The sequence below is a fragment of the Pteropus medius genome, unplaced genomic scaffold, assembly GCF_902729225.1.
Source record: "Pteropus medius unplaced genomic scaffold, Ma_sr-lr_union100, whole genome shotgun sequence".
Lineage (NCBI taxonomy): Eukaryota > Metazoa > Chordata > Mammalia > Chiroptera > Pteropodidae > Pteropus > Pteropus medius.
Genome location: NW_024344240.1, coordinates 1673134 through 1695877, shown reverse-complemented (window position 1 = coordinate 1695877; position 22744 = coordinate 1673134). Strand labels below are relative to the sequence as shown.

Below are 22744 nucleotides of genomic sequence, written 5' to 3'. Positions count from 1 at the left end.
AAAATCCATCCTTCATATCTAGCAGATGGGGATATTGGTTGGTGAGGGAGATATTGACTACATATGTGGAAGATTTTACATTTATAAGATACAATCATTAGGTATAAGAGCCAGAAACACCGCTATCACATATTTATTTTAATTTACACAATCAGAGATCATATCCAAAGGAATAAGCTCCTTAGCATTTGAGATGCCAGTTTCTAATCATTTGAATAAAATGTAAATATACATTGAAGTCCTTCAGATACAAGTGATATTGTATTCCTGGGGTCACCGGACTCTTCTAATGGGAAGAAAACGGGTGACTTTTATTAACGTTCGTAGCTTCAGATAACTAGGGCATAGATTTCAACATGCCCTGGGGACTTCTCCTTACTCCTGAGTGCAAGAGTTATAGGGATGTGTCTCCACACTTGACCACTACAGATTGTAGACGTTTCTGACATAATTTCACCCCTCTTCTAAAACATATTCTCACCCATCTCCTCAGCAGGCAGAAATCAGACGGTGAAGCAGTTTCTGTGTAATATGGTTTTCGACTTTACTTCTTTCCTCCTTCTAAAAGCTTAATAACAAGAATTCTTCACCTATCATTAACATTTTCTCCCTTATTTATGCACACTCGATTTTCTTTTTTTAACCAACCTAAAATATGCTAAGCCTGACAGACTATTCTATTTAAAGATTTTAGGGATTTTTTTTTTGCATATATTAAAAAAGCAGACTTTCACAACACCACAGAGTGATATATATGATCTTGCAGCTCTATCAAATGGATTTGACTTCTTTCCTAAACTGTTTTGCGAATTGATGGTGGGGCGGCGGGGAAGATGTTCCTATCTGAAGTGGAGATGTTTTAGGCTTTTAAAATTATAAACAAAAGGAAATAAACCTTTTTAAGAGACCTTTTAATGACTTGATATGGATGAGATAAATGAAATCAGAAATAGGTTTCAAACTGTAGATCAAAAGACATAAAATGTCTTTCCTGTATTGAATGTATGACTTAGTGAGGATATTTGAGAAAGACGAATCACCTGAACGGGTATGAACAGCATCTTATCATCATAGCACCTCAGGGACCACTATGCATATGTTTTTTTTTTTGAGTTCCATGCAGTTCCCCCAGGGATTTTCGAACTGAAGAGGCAAGCTGGAGAGTTCACTGTGGCCAGTCATCTGTGGTAGGCAGTGTAATGGCCCCCCAAAGATTTGCATGTCCTAATCCCCAGAACCTATCAAAATATTACCTTACGCGGCACAAGGGACTTTGCAGATGTGAATAAGATTAAGATTAAGGACCTTGAGATGAGGAGATTGTTCTGTATTACGCAAATGAGCCCAATATAATCACAGGGGTCTTTAAAAGTGGAGGAGGAAAGCAAAGAGTCAGTCAGGGAGATGAGACCTGAGAATTCAACCTGTCATGGCTGGCTCTGAAGATGGAAGGGATTTCTCAAGCCAAGGAACACAGACAATGTCCAGAAGCTAGAATAGGAAATGGATTCTCCTATAGAGCCTGCAGAACGGAATGCAGCCCTGCCTAAGCCCTGGTTTTAGCGCAGGGAGCCTCATCTCGGACTTCTGAATTCCAGAGCTGTAGGATAATAAGTTTGTGTTGCTTTAAGTGACTAAGTCTGAGAATTTGCTACAGCAGTGTAGGAGACTAACGGCGTGTTTTTTCAGGTTTGTTTCTGACCTGTGTCTCACGAAACAAGGTTCTGCCAGAAGAGGGAGCACTCGGCGCTGGGGCCCCGCTTCTCTCCTTCGCTGGGGTTCACACTGATTTATGACCTTTCCTCTCTGCACGAATGGAATGCAGTGAGGAGCGAAAGAGCTTGAGAACTAGCTCATTAGTTGTTAGTGGTCCAAACTTTATGGGAAAGGTTCTAAACCTGTAACTTAGAAGTGATTTGAGGCTCACTGCAGTTCATGATAAAAGGCAATTTGTATGACAAATTAATAGTGTCATGACAAGAACTGCCAGGGCAAAAGCTGAAAAATGAGCTTAAGTGCCCCAAACATGTGGATCCTTGGCCTGGCTGATATGACAGGACATCTTTGGCCTGAAAGATTTTTTTTTTCTTTTTTTTTTGCAACTTAACTTATTTACATTTCTGCCTTGAGCTTTTAAAAGAAAGGATTCCATTTTTTATAAAAAGCGTCATAGAGAAACTCTCCAGGGTAACTGAACGTAAACCTGGATAGAATGTGAGTGTATCCACAAAATAACTCCTTAGAAACCTGTTCTCGTGTCCAAGAAGGATGATTTGTTTCTGGAGATAATAAGGATTTCAGATTCCTTTCAGAAAACTTACATGTGAGAGACTTATTTAAGCTTTAGATTAGCACCTACAACAAAATGTGAAATCAAGGTAAAGAAATTTTTTATTTTTAATTCAAGAAGGGAGTAAAGGATCTTTTTGCTTAATAAGATCTTCACTCTGTTGCCGTCACCAGAAGCCGTTCTAATTCCCTCCGACTTCAACCGTTTCGGGTATGCCTAGCCGGGCCTTAATATAAGAACGCTTTGTTTTCTTGTTCTCTGTCAATTTCATCCGAAATGCTGGTGCATCACAACTGAACGCGGTCTTCTTGAAGTCTGAGCCAAAGTGAGATTGAAGAAAAAGGAAAAAATGAGAAAGAAGTACTGGTGAAAAGAGCTTGTTTCTTTTTGGCGACTGCCCCCATTTGGCCTCCCGATGTTGGATGTTGGTCTCTGCCTGGTCTGTCGGGAGACGGAAGCATTGGACCTGGGCGGTGGCGAATCACAGCAGCCCTGACACGCCGTGAATTACACTACGTTACCAAACAGGGAAACACTGTATAAGAAGGTGACGTGGTGTTCTATGTCCTTCGGTGCCATTTACCTTCACGTTCCATATCTGAAAGGAAATTTGAAATAAATAATGCCCGTTTTACCCACCAGGTACATTGTAAACAACCATAAATCATCCAAGAACAGCTATCCAAGCCTAGAACACATTTGGATATGATTAGAAATTTAAAAAGAATATTTTTTCATGTGCTGGATTTTTTAGAATCAGTATAGAAGCAGATAGATGTCTGAAGTTAGGGGTGCCTGCCGTGCTTACATATTTTCAATTCTTTTTCCAGTACTGGGTACATGTTTTATCAGCCTTCTTCTTCATCATAGTTTAGATTTGCTGACTTGCTGCTTAAGTGATAAATACAACTCTATACCTAAGTTGAACTGATTTCTTGCCCTATATTTACTTGCAGCCCCCTCCCCAAACTTCATCACTCTCCCAAAACAAGAAATTCGGCAAAAGAGATTCAAGGCTTCTTTAGCTTACCGGCCCATGGGACCTGGACCTGAGTCCCGTCCAGGTGAAGAACTAGACAGGGACACGATGAATGTATGACCCAAAATGAGTGATGCAAGAGGATCGGGTCAGGACTGAAGACTTTTCTAAGTAAATGATGTAGCGTTTGTATTTATTACCTTTGCTTGTCACAGTTATCCCAGACGATGCAGAATAAAATCAGAGAAAAGGAATTTTTAAGCAGGCATTCACATGACAGGCCACACAGACCTGTGGGCTGATCAGGCACAATATTCTGGTAGGTAGGCCTGGGAGGAAGAGGAAACTGACATTATTTAAACAAGGATTACACAGTAAGTTAGGGGGACGAAAGAGTCAATCAAGGAAAAGACAAATTTTGTTTACTATACATCCAATATGCTAGGAAATTTAATTTAATTTTACTAAATACAATTTTCACCCTTTTGTCTAGACTCTGTTATTTCATTTTATAAAAATACAGCTGCTTTGTGATTCTTATTGACCCACAATTAACAGGGAGAGCCGCCAGTCCTTTTATAAGATATAGGATGAATTCAGAATGTCAGATTTCCAAGACTTGCTTGTAATGTGGAAGTTAGAAAATTCTCACTCTGTAGTGGAATGTTTAAAAATCCGTGCAGAGCTATCAACGAAGAATAAAGATCAGAAACACTAAAATGATGTGTAAAGGGTGAGCAGGGAAAGTCTGTTTGTTTTCAGGCCAGTAAATGCTGAATGTGTGACAGAGGCATGAACTAAAACAGCTTTGACAAATGAATTTTCTTAGAAATCAATGACTAGACAATCAGGGCAAGATCAACAAATGCATAAGAGGTGACAAGTGGTTCAGCTTTTTTATTTGTAAAAATGAAGGCTTGATTTCATTCGCATATTAAATACAAATTTTAAAAATAGTACCAGTCTTATGCTATTTTTTTAGTACTCCTGCCATGATTTAATTATGTTTTAGTATGCACAGTTTATAAAATAATGATGCCCATGATGAAATGTGAATTTTATGTAATAAAGCATCATTTTCTTGCTATCTTTTTTCTAAGTTAAATGGAGTTTAGTTGCCTTTTAAAATAGTAAGATGGTGTTTTATTGAATTGTACACGTAAAACCTATACAATTTTATTAACCAATGTCAGCCCAATAACGAATAGATTAATTAATTAATTAATTAATTAACATCAAATAGCAAGATTTTCTTATTCCAATTAACTTTTGCTATTCCCTTCAAGTATAATAATACTTAATGGGAGGAGTCTAGTCTAGTCCAGAAAAAATTAACTATACACATAAGTTTAAATTGCTTTAAAGATAATGAGCTCTTTTTGTTCCTCTTCGCGCGTCCATCCTTTATAAATAGTAATCCAGGATTTGTTGGATCTTCCCTACCAACTTCCACTGCTAAACAAGCTATTCGTGGGTCTCACTCTAGCTGGGTTTGCATTTGCAGAGACAGTGCTGGGGTGTAGATACTGCTCAGGTCGGTGCTGATTTCAGGAGCCCAGAGGGTGCAGCTGAGTGAATGGAAGGGCAGAGGAGGATGAAATTTTTAATAGTTTTGCTCTCTTAGTGCTTTGTTTGCAAGAATCTCTGTTGCACTTGACATTTGTTGCCATTTTCCTTTTTTATTTTGAATCTCAGAGCGAGATTTGTCTGTGTGTTGAGGAGAGAAAGAGGGATGACCTCGGAAATGTCAGAATTATTACAAATGGCAGGTTATAAGTTTGGACAGGTGGACAACAGTGTTTCATTAATCTCTTTAAAATCTGACTGTGGGGTAGGTACCTGAAACAATAATAATCTCTTTAAATTTTGCAAGAAACAGAATATGTGACACAAAAAAATGTGGCTCCTTTGCCAGCCTAGGCCATGTACTGTGGTAGCAACAGGTGCCATAAGAAATAAGGAGGTACCCTAGACAGACCGCAATGTCCCTTCCTTCCTTCCTTCTACTGCATCCTCAGGCAGCATACACAGCCCCTCCAAGCTTTACTTTTCTCATCTGTTAAACAAAATCATACCATCTACCTCATGGAGCCACTGAGAAGATTAATAAGATTGTATACAAAAAGTGCCAGGCTCCGTAAGTACCAGTTTGCTCTTCCTCCTTTGTTTTTACTTTATTTCAACATTGCAAGTAATTTACACTCACAGGTGATCAGGAACTTGGCCCAAGGCCCCTTGTGAGAGCTGGCCCAGTCCTGCGGGACAAAGAGACCTTGCAGAGGGCATCTCTAAATCACTAAGCCAGGTGCTGGGTTTGCTCCTACTCATCCCTGCTGAATGAAGGCCCGAACAGGCCCAGGTGAGAGGCAGTGATGCTTGTCCACGTTAGCTTGCCTGCGGATCTGAGGTCAGTGGTCTACTGGCGTACAACGCAATGCCGTCCACTGAATTTCTCTATCTGGTACCAAGTGGCCTGAGTCCAACAGCTTGACCTTGGGTTGCAAGTGGTGACTGAGAACAGCTGCCCAAGGTGACTTGTGTTCTCACACATGACTCACGGCTTACAGACAGCCCTCAGTCCATGCACTCAAGACATGAATCTGGATATTTCCACCCAGTCGATTTTTCCTCCATGGGGACACTGGAGCTTTCCTGGAACTGGGCCACCAATCTGGCCTCTCATATCAGGACAGGCAGTAGGCATTGTGCCAAATGCCTACTCAAGGCCTAATTTTGAGTGAGGCGAATAGATTTCATTTTGCATGACAACTCATCTACTGGTAGCAACCTGCCTAGATAGCTGTGTGTAGAATTTCGAGGCCTCTTCTGTACGATTTGGTCAGTGAGGACATCTGCTGTGGGGGCTGGGATAGGTTATTGGAGCACACGTCAGAGTTAGAAATCTCATCTACTGAGGATCCTCAGAGTGCCACTTTATTTTACTATGGACATAGGCCATTATTCAACAGATGGCCATGTCCACTTAGAGTGCTCTGTGACATTGAGTAATTCCTTAGGTTAGGTGACACCATGAACCCAACACCCAAAGACAGTCTCAGTCTCTGGTCAATGCTGCAAGAGGTTCTAAATGCATTAATAATTTTGAATAACACCAAGGATATGCATTCCTGGATACCACCTGGTTGCTCATAACCTTATAATCCCAGGGCTGCAGGGGCTTATCCAGTATCACTTAAATCATTGAAAGCCAAGGTTAACTTCTGGCACTTTCACCATCACTTCCGGCAGCTTCCCTCAGCAAGCATACACACTGGAGTACAAAATAAAACGAAACATAACCAGTCCTAACACAAAAATCACAGGGCTCTGAAATATATTTAGACCTTTTAAGTCAAAATCTGCCTGCCCTGTACTCCTCTGCCTGAGCTATTGATCTTCAGCCAGGCACATGTATCTGTGATCAGTCATAGATGGCATCCCATAGAGAATTTAATGAACGAAATCTACAGAAGGGCCCCATCTGCCCATCTACGGTCTCTTCACTTCGTCAAGTGGAGAAGCAAGGATGCACATCTGTGCAGTGAGCACCAGGTGTTAAATAAAATCATTATCCAAAATCAATACCTTCCCATCGACTCCTGGCTTGTCGTATTAGCACAGGTGAACCACAGTTTATACCAAACAGGGATTCCTGAGGATATATAACTAGTTGTAATCATGGGAAAAGATGTGAAAGGTCCTATTTTGAACTTTTTATGCCATTTTGAATCTATATCATAGCCACTAAGCGTTTTCCAATCATTGTTAAATTCGGCTATGGAATAATCTGATTGTTGGGTGACATGTTTATTGTTCTTCTCATGACTCATCCGAACGACGCAGTACTAGCCCCACTATGAAAACACCAACTTGAGACTATGTCAAGAAGTATGCATTTGACCTTGCTTTGGTGAAGTCTCAGCACATGAAGGTCATGTGTCCTTTGAATGGTGCGGTTCTGTACTAGAAGCATCGTCCACAGTTCTCCACCTGACCCATCTCTCTCTAACTCAATAATTTTCAAATAATTTTAACCTTCAGAACTCTTTGTGCTTTTTTTCAAATGAAACTTCACCAAGAATCCTGTATTAGTTTCCTAGGGCTGCTGTAACAAAGTACCATAAACTGGGTGACTTAAACAACAAACATTTATTATCTCACAGTTCTGGAGGCCAGAAGTCCAAAATCAAGGTGTCAGCAGAGTTGGTCCTTCTGCAGGCCATTGGGGAGAATCTATTCCACACCTCTGTCCTGGCTTCCAGTATTAACTTACTGTCTTTGGCATCCCTTGGCTTGTAGAAGCATTGCTCCATCTCTACCTTCATCTTCAGATGGTGTTCTCCCTGTGTGCATCTCTGTGTCCAAATTTCACCATTTTATAAGGACACCAGTCATACTGGATTAGGGCCCATTCTAACGACCTCCCTTTAATCATCTGCAAAGACTCTACTTCCAAATAAGGTCACCTTCACAGGCACTAGGGGTTAGGACTTCAACATCTTTTGGGGGGACATGATTTGACCAATATCAAATCCCAGTTATAAAACATAAAGGTGAATCTGCTTACCTTGAAGTAGGGGAAGAGGCCTTTCTGTCTGATGCCTTCCTCCCCCTTCCATTTTTTCCCCTTCCTCTCTTGATCTCCCTCCAGAACATTCTGAGCTGTGCAAAACAGGGTTTTAAAAATCACTGCCCCAACAAAACAGGTATATAGCAATCAGATATTTCAGTAGTTGTCAGAGGTCTAGCTAGAGTGAAGCCTCACAATCATCCCATTGTACACCTTGAACTTATACAATGTCGTATGTCGATTACATCTCAATAAAGCTGGAAAAAATTAAAAATAGTTAAGCTTTGCAGATACTAATTTAACATTAAGTCAGTCTTTAGCATACCAGACTTGCAACTTGTTTTCTCCACAGAGAGCAGTTCCTGGGAGGGAGCAGGGGAGGCCGTGAAGCCCACAGGGAAGGATGTAATGGAACTGTCTCCATCTGAACATCATCTCTGTGGAGTCTAACTGCATCACTTGAGAGAACGTGCCATTTTCCATCAAACCCTCACCGTCGATTTACAAAATGCTAGTGGCACTTTCTGGTGGGAGCCAAATCTCCCATTAGCCATTAGAACAAACCAGCAGACCCTCAGTGATATGCACAAGTCAGCCAAGAAGAGATGTATTTACTGGCCCTCTCACTGCCAGATCCAATACCTTCCTGAACCACAAAGCCAAAAAGCCAGTTCTAAACCCCTGGCGTTTTCATTTACAAAGGCCCCAGTTAGCCAATTGCCTGCTAGACATGAAGAATTTGTCCATCTCGCAGCCCTGACCAAACTGTCCGTCATTCACCTTGGAGCAGCGAAAAGCAGACAGAAGCACCTGCTGCCCCGGGAGACCATACATTGTCAGTGAGGCCCCCACACCTCCAGTCATCACCCTTCATCACCTCCCTCCTGGGGCTGCATTGCCCTTCAGCACAGTGGTGTCTATGAAATTCTTCATGATGGCCCTAGGAAAACATCCTCATTCTGTGACCACTGAGAAATCTATATTCGTGCCATCAAGAAGAATGATGGACTGGAAGGATTCTCTTCTGCCAGAATCCTGGAATGCGGTCACAGGTATCTTTTCCAAACCCTTTGTAATCCATCTCGATCACGTTGGTGGGTAAATCAAATGTCCCATCAGTTCTGCTCTGAAGGGACATACACGTACCTGAAAAATCATGTCATAAAACCACAGGGGAAATTAGGTCAAAGAACAACATTCAAAACCTTCATCAGTGACATAGAATAATTGAAAGCTATTAAAAGTGTTAGCACAGTTAAAATGTTTAAAATGATTAAATGTTAATGGTTAAAAAATACATAAATGCTATGACACATACGGTGTTTTACCTTGAGCATGATCTTCAGTTTGCTTGTGGAAATAGGTGATAGAAGAGTTGCATCCCGTGAGTTATTGTAAAGAAGTGGAAGAAAACTTGTCTGAAATTTGATGGAAAAGTGTAACACCAGAAACGGATGAGCTTGGCTCATACCGCATGCGGTGAACCAAGACAGCTGATAGATGTTTGAGGCGTGCTCGTGCGTGCCTTTCGTCTGTTGCTATACGACTTGGTTCAGCTGACTGCAGTGTCCTGTGTTCACCTATTGTTTCCCATGGACAAAACCACGCATAAGCAAATGCTAAATTTGCATGATGTTCAAATTTTTCCTTAATAATCACATTGGGACAAATACACGTTTTCAAAACAAGCATTATAACAGAACCGACTATATAGTACTTAAAGCCACACCTTCGATTTATACCATCCATCAGAAAAATCAGGCCAGCTTCATCAAACACTCTCATCCTCTACTCCCAGAACATCCCTTGGCATATTAATCACTAATTTTGTCATAATTACTTTTTAGCACCCTAGAACCATTCTAAGGTCAGGAAGCAAAGACATTTGGGCAGTACAAATTGACTAGTAGTAAACTCTAGGAAAGTCCTTCAGATAGAACCCTAGATGTGGTTGTCCATTTCATGTCTACATTGGACTAGCTGGCTGCTGCAGAGCTGGAAGGAGGTCAACTTCATCATACTTTTTGCTAGTTTCAAAAAAACTGTCACTTCCAGGTATACAAAATCCACTCCCAGGTAACTTCATCATCCACCCCAGGTTTTCTCTCTTCTTTTATGGCCCTGAACTGAATATAAAGCCTCTCATGCAATATTTAACTTAAGTAAACAACATAGAGAAAGCATGTTATTTGGCGGCTCTGAGGAATAGCAGAGATTGTTATGTTATCCAATGTCACATACACAAATAGACACACACACACACACACACACACACACACACACACCTCCCCCTCACCCCTCCATGGAAGGCCCACATTTGCTCAGACATGATCTAGCCACAGATATGGACACAGAGGCCTCCTGAGAGGGTGAGAGCGTGTCCCTGGTACTGGGGAGCTAGATCACCTGTGACAGGCGCTAGGGCATGTTCGATCAGGTCGATCTTTGGGCTGCCTCCAAAGAGAAGTAACATGTCTCAGATCTTGCTCTGAGTTCTCTCTCCCTCACTGCTATCTGGGTGCTTACCTCAGGCTTCAGCCCTTTTGCTTCTTGATCCTCTCTCCTTCCCCGGATCAAAGCTAATGTCCCAGCTTCTTCTTTGCTGGACCTTTCTTGTCTGATTGGCACAGACAGTGTGGTTTTACCTTCCCCGTCTTCTCTTGCCAAGAACCACCATACAGCCATCCCTCATCCCCACTATATCTTGTTGACTCCGTTAAAGCTCCATTTTCAGTTCCCCTTGCCTCACTATGGACTTAAATCTTTTGCCCTTCTTTCTCCTCTACCTTAAACTGCATCTGCCTCCATAAGTTTGCAGAAACGGGCATCTCCCCTGGTTATGCTCCCACAAGGAGTCCACGAGTGTCTGGTAGACCAGCACAAGAACAACCTCATACAAATTTTCAGTCTGCATCATTTTCAAAATATTGTAATTCATTGTATTATTTTAAAAGAATCAACGTAGTGACTGATTCAGAAAAGTAGTATATTCATCCTTTCCAAATAATATAACTCCAATGCTATTTTCTAATTTTCAATAATACTGGAGTATTGGCATATTTGTGACTTACAAACTATATTGCTATTTTCATTAATGATTTGTCATTCAATCAATGTTCAATGTTGTGAATGATTTTAGGATTAAACCGTGGACAAGTTCGAATCACCAGCCTTATCTTCATATTCTAAAGTAACTTTAAATGGATGAAAGAATAAAGAAGGTAGATTAACTTCAACGTGATATGAAGGAGCTGAAATAGAAGTTTCCTTCATTTATTTTTGGTTGTCACTCGTAGAACAAATTGACTGTCTTAACTCCCAGATCGCATATTCAGGACTCCCATTGTTTCCTTGCATTATGAGGTGACATGTGCCCTAACTAAATTTCTACATTTCCCATATTGTATTTCACTACAATCTGCAGTTCAGTTTGGCTATTGATATTGATTGCCAAAAAGTCAATTTACCATCAGGAATCCAATTATAAAAACAATATTAATAAAACTAGACAATTGCCCTTCCGTATTTTAAGGCAGTTTAAAAAAAAATGATTTAGCTTCCCATTTATGAGATAGATCCAATGCGCCATGTAAAATATAGTCAAAGGGAAGAAGAAAACTTCTGCACAGGCGATGGAGTATAAAGCAGTTCTGTTCTAGTAAAAAGGTAGTGAATAATTTGCAAAGAAAATATACTATGGAACCAATGAATATGATCATAATCAAGTCATATAGGAAATTATGATTTTTTTAGAGTTAAGAAAACATTAAAATATTCTAATGTTAAAAATTAAAGGGATTAAAGAAAACTGGTTTATTGAAATGAGGATCAGGTATTAAAAATCGAAATAAAGGGGGCAATTGAAAAATGACTTTAAAACATTTTCAGAGAAAAACGAAATATTTAGCATTTATTATAATATCTGAATTTCCCTCTCTTCAGGCAAAAGGGCACTGAAGATCATGAAAAATTCTCAGTTCTAAATAAAATACACTCAAGAGCTTATTAAGGTCACTGAAAATCATTTTGCAATTGGAGAAAATAATGTTGGTGATTTATAGCTCTTAGGAGAGATAAGATACAAGACAGTGGCTTGAAGAAATAGGAAGAATAAAGACACAAGAAATAACACAGAGACTGAAAAGGGTGAGAATATTCCATAGAGAAACTCGATGACAGAAGTGCAGCTTTGGAGTCTCAGATCAGGAGGAAAGATGGTGGGACTCATTCTTTTCATAAACTCTAAAAAGAGCTTAAAAGCGGTTTACTTTTTCATCCCACAGTGCAGGAGTGATAAATCCCAGGTTTAAGTGTCTATGTTTGTGCATATGTAGGTGCGTATATGTGTGTGTGTGTGTTTTGTGCCTGTGTATAGGTGTACAGGTGTCCACATATGTGTATGCAAGTATCTGCCTGTGTTTGCATGCTCATGTGTATGTGCATAAAGACACTGGAGAACCTAGACAGTTCAATCCTTTGTATCATACATCTCTAAAATTAAGGAAGGGGTAAAACAGAAAGCATGAATAACAAAGCCTCTTTTATTACTTAGGAAGGAGCCAGAACGGTCTGATGGTTAAAAACATGATCTCTAGCCATATACATCTGAGTTCAAATTCCAATACACCACTTCTACGCTGTGTCCCATTTAATTAGTCTTCCAACGTTCCGTTTCTTATTTGCAAAACGAGCATGGTAGTAGTTTCTTCACAAGGCTTCTTTAAGGACTGATCGCGATCATGTATAAAGCCCTCAACATAGTGCCTAGCGCAGTATAATCCTTACATGATAGTCATTGTAATCATTATTTTTACAGATAAATGTACCAAGTCCTAAACCGAAATAGGGCACACCAGAAAGACCAGCAAGAAAATAGGGGGCAGGAGAAGAGAACTAGGAACAGACTCACCAGCATCTGTCCTATTTCAAAGACTTACTTACATGGAACTCCATAGCCTCTGCCGATACAGGTCCTATATCCCTGGCTGCTCCTTTCTCAGCAGCCTGTGACCACACAGTCATTTTAGGAAGGAAATTCTCAGGCCGGGAAGAGTGAGTTGCCATAATTAATTTCATACGAAAGTGCACTGCCTAGTAATAAGACATATTAGTTAATGATGATGAATCCAATAGCCTACCATTTAATTAACGATATTTAAAGTAGCTTATTCCCTACTTTTAATAACTGCCCTTCGCTAGCTGTCTGAAAACAGAATAAAAGGCTTCCCTTTGAGCCATCTCTCAAAAAGAAATAGAACACTTGTTTGTATGCATATGAGTATATTTACACTGAATATATATATTTATATATTCACAAACACATGCACAGAGAAGTGTTGTACATCCAGCTCTGTAAGAATAAAAAGCTTTAAGATATATAGCAAATCAGCAACTAAGTCATTTAATGACAAGAAACCTCATATGCGATTCTTAAGTCATTCGGATAAGAATACACTAGATCTGACTGGAATGTATTAAGACACCAGGGTGTGTGGAGTTTGCAAAACATCTTTAAAGGGAAAAGAAGTGAGACTCTTAGAAAAGGAAGCAGATGTTCTCCCTAGAATAAAAAGCCAAATTACAAACACTTGAGCTTTATAACAATTTTAAATATCCCTCAATGGTGCAGCATGAGAACTTTCAATTTTAATGAAAGCGAAAATCATTTTATCATACTAATGGTAGAGCATTTTTTCTTTTCGTATTTCCTTTACATTATTTCTTGGCTCATTTTCACTTTTTTTCCTCATGACCTGGTATTTGCTTCTATTCAAGCTAGGGCTATACCAGCAAAGGGAAATAGAACAAGGAGGCATTTATCGCAAAAATTCAGGCAGAAACAATTTATACCTGAAGTATTGAGATGTTTTAGAGAGAAGGGAATTTTTGCTTGGATTAACCCCAGACCTGATTTGCTTTCAGACATAAAATCGTGTGTTGATAATAACACCATGCTGTGACTTTGATCCATCCAGTAAACTGAGTCTTACCTGTGCTTCAGGACCCTGTCATGATAATGGCAGTGTCGTCATTTCTATATATGTTTACTTTTGAAAACCATTACTCAAATCTTATATTCTGAAAGACTTAAAAAGGGAAAACTGCGTGCATTAAACATATATAAACCCTGGTAAGCGCAGCTTCTAAATCCTTGAGTAGATGTGGAACAGGAAGACCGTCATCGCGTGCTCTGCATTATAACATCATGTGTAGCACTTCCGTAACCTGCCAATAAACTTCAAGTGATGGGTCGACAGTGAAGACATCTCCTGAATTAGCATTCAGACTTTTCCTCCTGCTGCTCACAGTGGAGGTAGGAGAGAAACGTGAAAAGATTGAAGCGCAAGGTAAAGCGATCTGAAAGATTAGATCTTTTTTCCTTGCCCATGTGGTTTTCTGACAACAGGCTCTATTGATGGGAATGGAACATGTGAAAGAAATATATGAGGACAAGAGAAATATAAACCTGATCATGGAAACGGTGAAACGGAGGAGCGATGTGCCTTTGCCTGCGTGTCCTCTGAAATGGCCGTGGCTAAAAATGCGGAAAAGAAGATGTCGGTTCTAAGGAGAAGACATTGTTAACTTTTCTTAAAAATATTTTTCAGGTGAAATATTAGAAGAAAAGAAAATGATTGGTTTTGAGGTGGTGTTTTCGCATTGGGCGAATTAATTCAGAAGAAGAGGATATCTAACCTGAGGAATAATTAAGTAGAATTCATTGAGGGAACTGAAATCAAACAGAATTCTTTGAATTTCAAAGGGATAAAAGGAAGAATAGAAAATTATTTGAAGATAAGATGGTAAGAAAATGATGTGAAAATCAACAGGATTTCGAAAACATCAAGATTCATTTCAGATTAGATATTATGGAAATCACTCAATGACTCCATCTGCTATTACTATTCGGCTTTGGCAAGTGGTTATAGGAATAGGCTGCTTTTAGATTCAACTTCTTTAGCACAACAAAAATCATATTGGGAAAATGGGAGTCAAAGACTGGCTTTCGTTTTGAACAGGTTTCTTCAGGTGGAATTTCTCTAATATAGCCCTCTGCTCTGGATGATTCTACCCAACTGGCGTACTATCTATCTGTTCTCTTTCAAGCAGTGGCCCGGTGGAGCTAAGCAAATAAACAGAATGAGACAAAGACAGTATCATTCCCCAGACCTCACGGTTAAAGAAAAGTGGGGTACGGGGCGGCAGCTGATCTGCATAAGCAATTGGAGTCAGGACAGGGGCTGTCTCTCCCTAGGGCCAAGCCCCAGGGAATGTGTCACAGGAGAGGAGCTGGGTGTTTGGAGGGCACGGGACACAAAAGAGCTGGAGGTGGTGGAAGGCTCAGGATGGGCTCCCTCCCTGTAACTCTGCATGTCTTTGGTAAAATTACCATTTTCACCAGTTTTCATATGGAAAATGATGTGGAATCAGATCTACACCCCACCTAGAATATCTTGGCCATGCTTCATCTAGGAGACAAATTAATTTAGAAAGGAAATTAATAATACTTAACTTTAGAAAAATATAAATAGAATCCACTTAGGGATTTGAAATAGAGCAAAGGCTATACGTGCAAACAGAGGACAGAGAACTCAGGGCGAGATGTAGGGCAGGCAACGTGCTGATAGAGTACAGGAGGACGTAGGTCTTGCATTGGTTTTGAGCCACGTAGCCTAACCCTCTGAGAGGCAAGAAGACCCCACTGACCTCTGCACAGCAGATGGGGGTCTCCTCACGACAGCACAGCTGAAAATACAAACAGTCACATCCAAGTTAACACTCGTGTTCAGGTCCCTTGCCTGCCCGAGCATTAGGAAGTAGAGCAGGCCGCTGCCTTTGACCATTTTTGATGCCGTTGTGTGTTTTTGTTTTTTGAATGGATAGGAAAGGGATGACCCTACCAAGTGGCATTGTGGACAGAGAGTGTATTTCTCAGAGGGAAAGAGGTGAACGCCATCCATATGTGCTCCTTGTCAAGACACAGTGAGAGCTGAGCTGCCAAGTACCAAAGTCATCAATTAGACAAGGGGCCAAATTGAAAGTAACAGTCAAGCCTTTATGTACTGTGATGGTGAAGGCATGAGGCCAGAAGGAAGGTGCTGGCTGCCCCAGTGTTCTATTTTATCAATTATTTTCTAATGGGCTATGCCTTTGATGGTGCTTCTAAAGAGATAATACCACATCCAAGGTCACCTATGTTATCATCTTAAGACTTTTGCAATTTTGTGTTTTAAACTTATATTTGGATTATAAAATATATTTAGAATCTATTTTGAGTTAATTTTTGTGAAAGGTATATTCATTTTTTTTTTTTTTTTGCGTGTGGTTGTCCAGTTGTTCTAACGCCATTTGTTGAAAATCTTATTGTTGATCCATTGTATTACCTTTGCTCTTTTGTCAAAAGATCAGTTGACTGTATTTACGTGGGTCTATTTCTGGGCCTCTATTCTGTTCCATTGATCTATTTGTCTATTCTTTTGTTGACAAGCAAATTTTGAATGGGCTTCTCTTACCTTTTGTTCCACTCATCTGAGGGGTTCCAAAAAACTGTACTCAATTTTCTAGCATTAGTTTATTAGACAAATGCTACCCACCAGCAATGGACTAGGCACAAAGTTACAAAGAAACATAAGATAAAGTGACTGCACAGTAAAAATTTTCGGTCCTTTGAGCATTGGAAGAAGTCCTTCAGAAGACCACGGTGGTAATGCAATTGTGATAAACTAGGGGTGCAAACAGTAACTCCTGCGGTTCTATCCAGGAGAGAGCCTCACTTCCAAAATAAATCTATTATTGAGCTCTGAGGTTCACTTTTGTATAAATATCTTTTTAATGATTAATAAGTACCCAAGGAAGAAGTGTGGAATATTTTCTGGTTCCTGAAAATTAAGAAAAATGATAAGATGCTATGACATTTAGAGACTGTGATATTGTGATTTATAAAAATGTGCACATGTATTTGATCGTCATCCCCATTTCTGGCTCAGAGTTCCTAAAACCCTTGGAACTTCCTAAGTGGTAAGAATAATTTTTTTTAAGTGGCTTTTGTTATGTTAATGAAGTGACTTTTGGACTACACCTAAGGGTGGGGGCTGGTTACCAGGAAAACCAACCATGCAATTGGAAGGTCACAGTTTTCAGTCCCACCTCCCTGACCTCCTTGGAGGAGAGAGGAACTGGAGGTTGAATCAGCCACCAAAGGCCAATGACTTAATCATCCATGCCTGTGTAATGAGCCTCCATAAAACCCCGAAAGGATGGGGTTTGGGGAGTTTCCAGGTTGGTGAACACGTGGAGATTCAGAAAGAGCGGTGCTCACTCAGAGAGTGTGGGGTCTCTGCACCCTTTCCCCATACCTTGCCTTAGGCATCTCTCCAATTGGCTATCCCTGAGTTTTTTTGTTTGTTTGTTTGTTTATTTTTTTAGGCAAGGCAACCCTTGGTTGACCTCACAGATTGCAAGGACCTTGTCAGCTTACAATCCCTTATTTTTTATTTTTTATGCACCTGGTCTTCCTAGGTGGTCTCCCATCCAAGTACTAACCAGGCCTGACCCTGCTTAGCTTCCGAGATCAGACGGGATCGGGCGTGTTGAGGGTAGCATGGCCATAGACATATTTTTTATAATAAACCAGTAATCTAGTAAGTAAAATGTTTCTCTGAGTTCTGGGAGCTGCTCTAGCAAATTAAATCCAAGGAGGGGGCCATTGGAACCTCCGATCTTCGGTGAGTCAGTCAGAAGCACAAGTGACAATCTAGACTTATGATTGATGTCTGAAGTGGGTTGGGAGCAGTCTTGTAGGACTGAGCCCTTAACCTGTGGGATCTGATGCTATCTCCAGGTAAAGATATCAGAACTGAGTTGAATTATAGGACACCGAGCTGGTGTTAGAGAATTGCTTGGTGGCAGGGAGGGAAAGCCGCACATTGAAATTGGTACCAGAATTCTTAGAGACTCAGAATAGACATGACATGGGATTTCAGGGACGTGCAAGAGGAACACAGGAAGCCTTATAGCAGAGCACTTGGGATGGACACTCCGCGCGGTGGCCAGGATTCAGAGAGGAATTCAGAGAGGAGAACTTGGTGAGCGGAAGTCTGGCACTGGTATGAGTGTGGTGTGACTTTTAATCAGGTTTGGATTTGAAAAATGAGAAAACGTATCATTAATATTTCTAGTTTCGCATTGAGAAACCACAATGGAGTGGCATAATGAAAACTAAAATAATTTAGTTTCCTTCGATAAGATTTTGGTTGAAAAATATGTGTTAATATATATATATATTCACTTTTCCAATTAAAATAAGGTATGTTTCAGTGGCTATAAGAGTAATTTATTTTAAACGTGTTCTTCAGTTGAATAGGTTTTAGTTTAGCTGACAGTTCTAGCCATTGGAATCCACGTTACCCTTCTTGAGTCAGTGGATCTGAAGCAGCATTAAAATAGTTTTCAGCCCCCGTGGAAAGAAAGCAGGCCAACATTTTTAAACTTTTAAAAACTCTGCCCTTCAACCAGGATTATTGAAACGCTTTTATGCTCTGACAGCAAATAACTATCCTGATCACCAAATAGATCTTTAGTGAATGAGTATTGACAGTTGTCTTTGTTTCTAATTTTCCTTTTGTTAGCTTATTTGAAGAACGATGAAAGAATATGTCATGTAGGTAGTCGCCTCATTCGAGCCCACAGGTAAAAACTGGCTATTTAAACCCATTCTTCCTTTCAGCCGATTTATGTTCCATGAGCTATTTCCTAATTTATTGGAAAGTAATTTCTCTGCCCACAAAAAAAGTATTTAATTTCTCCAGGTGAACCCTGTACAAAAGTATGGAAGGAACAACCGGGAATGAAATGTATTCAAACATAAACAATTATCATTCCAACCTCGTTACCTGAGTTTCCTTCTTTAACTGGAGCGCCTTTCGGTGTCTGTGCACTCAGCGTGTAAACACTTGCACACTCACCGACAGCCTCTCACCACAAATGAGACAGGATCCGAGGCCCCCCTCCCAGCAGGGCCGGCCGGTTTACCCAGAACGGAATGGGTGCCACCCTCTTTGGGCGCGATGTCTGTCCTTCACGCCCCCTCTCTCATCACTGGATAAAGCCCTTCCGCACTCACTAGTTAACGTGCCATTTCACAATCTTCATTCCTTTAAGATGGCTTTATCCCTTCAATATTTCATCTTTTGAAGACTGCCAGATGGCTGTGGTGTTACTCTTTGATGCCAGTGAGGCATCTGAGAGGGAACAAGGTGGAAGAATATGACGACATGGACCCTTCTTGAGACCAACGAGCAGAGGAGAGAGTGGGCGGAAGGGACAGATCGAGCCAGTTTAACTTCACATTAACTATGGAAATACTATTCCTATTTAGCCTTTTGAGCAGAGATTAAAATCCCTTCCTTATCTAGCAATTCGCACGGTGACTTTGCTCTTTCTAACATGCGAATAAGACTCTTCCCAAGCCCTGTGAGAGGTTTCAGCCTTAAGCATGTGACTTCCTCCCTCTCCCCTTCTCTTTCTCTTTCTGTACATCCCTCTCCGTCTCCTCCTCCTCCCTCTGCCCCCTCCTTTCTCCCCCTTTCCCATCCATCTTCGCGCACATGAATATTATTCGTGGAATGAAATGAGCAGAGAAAAGAATGCCAGGAATGTATCTGCTGAAAATGAAGAAACCATCAGTAAGTGGAATAAGGCTTAAATTCCTTCTAGTCACGTGATTAAAACTCGTAGCAGAAGTAAAAATAACAAAACGAGGACTAATGAATATGAGTGAGGTAGAGGTTACAGTAGATTCTGTAGGTTGCTTTTAACCATTTTAGAGAGGATTAAATATATTTTAATAGTTCTTTGTTACACAGTCATTTAATTACTTTTTTGAGAAGAAACATCTCTAGGTATCACGTAAGGTAAAACCTGTCAGAACTTTAAAAAAAAAAAGGAAGGGAAGCAGCATGGTACTCAAGAAAACATTATTTCATAGTCAGAGCCTGATGTAGAAAAGTGAACATATCGAATGATATCTGCAAAATCTCCAAATCGGCTTTCAGACTAGTCTTAGCTTAACTTCACGTTGGCACCATGGGCGAGAAGAAGGCAGACATTTTTAAAACTATCGTCATATTAACTGATGTGAGAAAATGGTTTTTGACCTAATTAAGTGTGAATAAGATTTATCTTTACACCTTCCAGGCTGTGTTTATTAGCCCATTGGTAAAATGCTCAAATCGTATGCTTGAAAATATAAATATGAATGTCCTGCCAAAGAAATAAACAAAATTGGTTTGTCATTCTAATTCAAGCGAAAATAAATTCAGATGTAAAGAGAAGAAAATCTTAAATATAAAGATTAAGAGGAAAAGATGCTCTGATTAAAAAAAAAAAAATTGAACCAAGTAAATCTGAAGATCTCATTGGCTTTATTAAGTGATTCATGAAGCAGGCAGCATCTCATCCAGCCACTAGAAGGGGCTCTGAGGAGGTTGTATAAAATGGAAGGTTTTATAGGAAGAAGGGTGAGGCAATAGGGCTACTGACAAAGAATAGGAAGTCTAAATTTTAGACCCAGACATCTTTTGGGAGAAAGGGAATGGCGAAGGTTTGGGTTTTTTTGTTTTTGCTTTTGTTTTTATCATACAGATTGTTTCTTCTTTCCGTGGTACCTGGGGAGGGAGGATGGGGAGGGTCCATGTGACAGATTACCTCGTTGGCATTGCCCAGAAAATTCCAGACTGGTTGATTAAGATCGTGTTTCTGGGAGAGATTGAAACAGCAATTAAGTCAGGTATTAAATCTGGGTTCGGTATCATGGGTTTTAGCACAAGTGATGCCATTTTAGGCCTGTGATTTTCTCTCTAATATGCCAAAATCCCAGTTTAATTTGGTTTTTAAAAAATCTCTTTTTTTTTTAATTTATGTACTTACTTATTCATATGTATTTATAGTCTTCTCTTAGCTTCTAGAAATAAATAAAAGAAGCTGATAACCCTCCCTCCAGGAGTCTGTCATGAATTTGGAAAGGTCAGACATACAGGCATAAAATAATTAGGAAATGGTAATGAGATGTATTAGGCACTGATAACTAGCTCTACAAGTCAGTTTCCTAACCCACAAAATAAAGGGGGGAGCCCTAATACTCAAGAGACTCCATTCCATCTTAAATCTGTACATTAGTGTAAATAGTTGGCTTAATAAGAAGAAAATAAAATGCGTGATCATTTCATGCAGTTGCAGACAATCAGTGCAAGGCTCATACAAAGCAGCACCTGGTTCTAAACGTGATTGAGGCAATGGACTCTCTCCACACAGATGCAGATACTTGCACGTGTGTGCATTGACTTTTGTGCTAAGGTAGGCTCGCTCAACTCACCTCCCCACTCATGCTTCCATGCCCCACTTTGAGGATCTCCCAAATCCATATGATAAGAGGAAAGACTGGAATGGCTCAGAGGACAGACAGTAGGGTATGGGGACTCCAGAAAACGCAAAACTGCTCCGTTTTAAAGAGCAGCTGCTCATCAGTTTGAGCTGACTATTGACGTGCAAGACAGCAGGTCCAGTTTTTCCTCCCATCTTTTAAGGGAAACAAGAAATTTGAAATATTTTTGTAACATCCTCCTAAAGCATCTTCCAAAATAATGTCTTATTTTTGACAACCATCTTAACATTTTAAGGAAACAACATATGAAGTATAGCTGTGGGCTAAATGTAGACCAAGGAGATGTTTGCTATGTTTACTCTCGTGTTTCTGTGTGGATTAGAGAAGTTACTCTGAATGTGTGTGGTGTGTGTGTTTGTGCACTCACACACATGTGTACACACAAAGATATATACAACTGGGGAAGGTAAAAAGATAGGTGGTCATCCAAACACTGGAAAGATTCATAATCCAAGGTCGAAGTGATGAGAAAGTATGGAGTCTTTGGGTTAAAGAGGAGAAATTTTTCCTAGTTATAGGAGAAAGAAGATTGACTTTGTAGTAAAACAAAGCCTTGAAAGGCAAGTGGAAATGTTTGTGTAAACAGAAAAATTTTTGAATGATCTCGATTAATTGTATTTTGCTCATATAAAAAGATTTGTGCTTCCTAGGATATTTGCCATAAAATGACAGTACCAATGAAAATTCAACACCTCATTAAAAAATTAATTAAATTATATCAAACCTAGTGAACAAAGACACATATTTCAAAACACATCTCTTCTTCAGCCATTTACTCGCTTGTTATCCATCATAAATATGAATTTAAAATCTTGGAGATCTGATTTCAGCGGCGAAAATGCTGGAGTTTTAATTATTTGGATGGTGATCTTGATGTAAAATTCTGCAGAAGGCAAGGTAGAAAATGAAAGTCGAGTTGAATGCCAATTATGCATGCTAATTTCCTTTTATGTACAAATATCTGATTAAATTCATACAATGCAGCTGGGTCCACTTTCATCTTTAATGAAAAGAAAATATCACTCAAAGGATGTGAAACTCATAGTATGTTTTTCTCAAATACAAGAACTCAGGGATTTCACATTACTATTGTTTCACTTGTTTGCTCTTTTTCGTTTATGTTTTGTGGCTTGGTTGTTTATTGTTATTTGTGACTGTTTGTTATTGTTATCCTCAGAATGAAACTCCAAAAAAGACAGATGGACACACTATAAGATTTAAATTTGCCTCCCAGCTCTGAAAGAGGAAGACCAAAAGGGCATGCCCCCAGCAGTCAGCTCCCTCCAGGGAGCTCTCCTGAAAGCCCCATGCCCCATCTAATGGACTAGCCCTGTCTGGGAGGTACATGTTAAGATGGGCAGTTTGCCACTCCCAAACATACAGGGGTTCCATTGGTAAAAAAATAAATAAAGGAAGAATGGATATTGAATAGGCAACTATCAATCTGTTACAGCGTACAAGCCG

At 39.9% G+C, this 22744-nt stretch overlaps 1 protein-coding gene and 1 pseudogene across 2 annotated transcripts in view; one reads left to right on the top strand and one right to left on the bottom strand.

The window, feature by feature from the left end:
• NKAIN3 (sodium/potassium transporting ATPase interacting 3) overlaps positions 1-22744 on the top strand; it is a 479207-nt gene that overhangs the window by 402668 nt on the left and 53795 nt on the right. The window lies entirely within an intron of this gene.
• Positions 17335-17452, bottom strand: LOC120607449 (uncharacterized; annotated as a pseudogene).